We start from the raw sequence: 4,326 nt of genomic DNA on the forward strand, positions 1-4,326 counted from the left end.
ACTCAAAAGTCTGACCCACGAGGCAGTGGGAGAATATAGGGTTTTCTTTGGGGACCCTGCCCGGAGCCGATGACCCAATAGTCTGACCTGCTCGGTTGCAGGGGGTTGGCCTAACCCGAGGGCGCAGGGAATAAGGCATTACTGTCTCATTCCTGATGCGGCTGCGCACAGCAGGTGCCTTTTGAGCAGCACCGGGCTCTTTGGTTTTAAAAGTATTTCGACCGTATTGGATAATGCGCCGGCGGTCACGGTCAACCGTTGGGCGATCGGAGTGTGCGGTTTTTGGGGCCGACCCTTTCTAACCCGTCCTTCCTCGGGGGAAGGCAGCATCGCTGCTTCCATAATATTGGGCATGCTGGTCGCCTGGGGAAAACACCTTACTGCCTTCACACTCCTGTCGCAGAGGACAGTACGACTTTACCCCCAGCCGCCTCGTACGTCAAGGTGGCAGCTTTAGGTCGGGAACACCATTAGCAACCAAACGTCTCGCAATTACATTCATACTCCTCTGCCAGTTCAAGAGTTGGTCGCCAATCTGAGTTGGGCATGAAAAGCGGAACACTCTTCAGCAAACGATGTTTAGGCACACGCGACATGTCCCAACCAACACAACTTCTGGTACTGGACATACTCTCCGATGGAAGTACTCGTTGCACAATCGAAAATTCGTTTTCTAATTACCTCGTTACTGGTACGCCGACACAAACCCACACGAGCTATGGTTCTGGGACGACGATTTTCGAATACCTGAAGACGTCGCAGTTCCGCTGCCCGAACAGGCCAAGTCTTACAGCCATACAACAAAACAGCCCACACTGTAGCTTGATATACAAGTCCCTTGGAATTCAGGGATATACCACTCTGACGTCATAGGTGTCTCAAATTATCAAACGCGACCCGGGCCTTGCAGATTCGTGCAATGACTTCAAGTGTCACACTATAATGAGAACTAATACAATTTGCACAACTTCCAGTGTCTCTACCTGGATTGAAACAGGCATGTTCAGTGACAACATATCCACGAGCATGACCCTACAATTTGTGGGTGCAAAGTGCAAACCAAAGGACGGCATGGCTTTGGTCAGTTCATTCAAAAAGACCTGTGCCTTCTTCTCCTTTTCGAAGATGAGAACGATGTCGTCTGCATATTCCGGATCAGCAAGGTTTTCGTCACCGGCTATTTGAACACCAGGGTTTTGGAGACCTTCTAGCGTTCGTCTCATGATTACATCGATCACGAAGTTAAAGAGGAATGGAGAGAGTGGGATCCCTGACGGACGCCGCTTTGTGCACAGCTTTAAAAGCTCACCGTATACTCTCACACATCCGGAAGTCCGAGAATACAAAGAGCTTTTTATATTCACAAACTTCCGGGGCATTCTTTGATGGGCAAGCGTATCAAGAAGAACAGACCGGTGAAACGAGTCGAATGCGCCTTTGAAATCCCGGAATATTAGAATCGTGAGTCACTTATAGGTATGGCGTTGTTCTAGCAGGGTGTGAAGATATGGTCAACGCAATCCCTACCAGGCCGGAATCCCACTTGCTGCTCTCGAGTCAGCCTCACGAGCCACCGTAAGGCGACGATGCACAGGTGACGCCAACAGTCTCGTTACGACCGGGGTCAAGCTGATCTCCCTGTGGTTACACTTAATACGAGCTTTTTTAAATGGGAATTATCACCCACTTTCTGCAGTTGTCAGAGTCCGCTCGTTGGCGCTTGAGGGAACATATGAAGTCGTAAACCTCCAAAGCCGTAGGGGGTTCCATGTTCACCGTCCAGGGTTCCACGTAAACTAAGGGCTCCAGATGAGTAGCAGCTGGTTACCACGACAATTGTTGTTCAAAGTATTCGGCCCACCAGTTGAGGCGTTCTTCTCAAGATGGTCACTCAGTTCCGATCCTTGATGGTTTCGCTCACAGTTGGTTTCCAGGAACCGAGCGCATGGATCAACTGAAATAATCACCTGGTATTACTGGCTTTCTGGGCCTCTTCCATTTCTTTGGCTTTCTTTGTCCACCATACTTCACTGTTCGCTCGCACGATCACTTCACTTGACGTCTGATAATCTATCACACCAGGTTATGTTCGGGACTGGTTGGGATATTTCTCAGAAATTTAAGAAGTGCCACTGTTCGGCGTGGTATCCAATGCTTGAGTGAGCCTGGTGGTGCCGTGTCACAAGCAAAATTCCCAGCACTATGCGAACAGGTGGCAATCTCGCCCGAGTATACGTTCATATCTGATGGTGGAGCATTTAGGAAAAACTCTAGAAGACAATTCTGGCAAATTCGTCTGACATCCGAATCTGCCAGTTTCCCAGTTGCCAAACGATTAGTGCGCGCAGTACGCGGACCTGGAAAACGTAGAGAGAAGTGACTCCGGACGAGCGCGTAGTCAGAATCTAAATGTGCTCCAAAACGACCGGCAGTCCGTTGTTGACCAGCGCCATTGGTAACTGACGTCAATGTGGTACATTTGAGTTTGTGGCCGGAATGTCGTTGGAGGACACCATATGGCCAGTCGACTTCGGCTATTTCGGAAGTTAGTAATGCACAAAAACAGCCTGCGATCAGCACACAGGTGAAGCGATCGTTCGCCATTGTGCGCACGTACTGAGTCCAATCCATGTCGACCTCCTAGTTGAGTCTCAGATGTGCTAAGCCTGTCCACTTGTGCATTCATATCTCCGGCAACCACCACGATATCTGAGCTTTAAACTCGCCGCAACAGGGTATTCAGGGCGTCATAAAACTCGTCTTTGGTGTCAGAGCTACAGTCAGTTGGGACGTAAGCAGACAGGATAAACAGACGGCGACCAACTTCTCGCTTGTGAGACTCCTTCACAGACGTTGCCGGACGAACCGCACAGAGGCGACTATTAACAGGCATCCAATCAAGCAAGGATACTTCCGCCGGGTGACCAAGGACGATATTAACTCTTGCACATCCCACCCCAGCAGCCTCTGCATAACTACAGGTGCGTAGCCGGAGTTGACTAAAAAATGATGGGGTGGTTAGGTCAACCGATGCGCTTGCATCCTGAATTCATGTTTCTGATACACAGCACACATCAATGCCACGAGAGTCCAGAGTGAGAAAGAGCAGATTATTGACCTCTTCGCTTCTGAGTAAGGACATTAAAGGTGGCTAGATGGACTGCGATTAGGGTCGCCAAACTTCCTATTCCAAGAGATCAATGACAGAACTGAACAAGAATAAGTTTAGCAGACAAACCTGGCAATTGAAAATAATCGCGGAAATTTCTGAGTTAACCTAAATCTTAATGAGACGGGAATTGTGGGAATAAGGTAATCAATGGAAAGAAGAATAAACACCAAAGGTATTCCCTGTTAACCAAGGAAGACCGTTTCAAAGAGCCGAAAGGACATCACAGTCAGGAAAACCTCAGTGATAATGGGTGGTAAGGGTGATACTACTCAAGCAATTGACGTAATATAGAGATGTGATCGATGCATTACGTCATTCTCTAGGGCTTGAATCTGACGTGAGAAAGACAGGCGTCGAAGTGTTATTGAAGACACGCTGTCGCCAATGAGGCGAGGTTTAAATTTGAAGCAGTTAAAGAGGGAGTCGCTTTTGGATCCCATGTACATCAGCACCATCATAATGATACCCAGTGACAGAAACGCAAGGTGAGAGCAGTGATGCTTGACTGCCGTCCAACAAAGTTAATTTACTTCAACGAAGCCTCCAAAATGGAAGAAAGATATGGGGAAAGGGAGGGAGACACACTCAGCGGTGTCCACATCTTCAACACACAGTCAGTCTGGACAGAAACTGATAAAATGAAAGCCATTGAAACCCGTTGGCGGCCACATCGTCCAGCGTTTCCAGCCGAACACATGGGGTGTCAGGCGGGCCCCATCCTAGAATCCGGACAGACTTTTCGTACCATTTCTCATTCCTTTCAGTCACGTCATAAAGCTCTTCCCACCCAGCCCTATGCTGAGTGGAAGCGACCGAGAGGTGGACAATGTATGACCTGACTCAAAAGACAGACGTGCGAGGCGACATTTCTCAGGGTTTTCTTGGAGTACCATTCCAGGAACCAATAATTCAATAGATTGATCCAATTGGCTGCAGGGGCAGTCTGGACCTGGGACGCAAGGAGTAAGGCATTACTGTCTCATTCATAATGTGGCTCCGCACAACAGGTGCTTTTCGATCAGCACCGGTGTTAGGCAGGAATCCACGCGGATCCCACTACACCGCACGTCTTTAGGCGCTGCTACGGCCGAGAAGCCTGGCCCGCTCGAGGTTGGCCCAAAATTCGGGACGCTTGCCGGTCCGGCATCAAGACG

Source organism: Opisthorchis viverrini (assembly GCF_000715545.1).
Source record: "Opisthorchis viverrini unplaced genomic scaffold opera_v5_24, whole genome shotgun sequence".
In the NCBI taxonomy this organism is placed as follows: Eukaryota; Metazoa; Platyhelminthes; class Trematoda; order Opisthorchiida; family Opisthorchiidae; genus Opisthorchis; species Opisthorchis viverrini.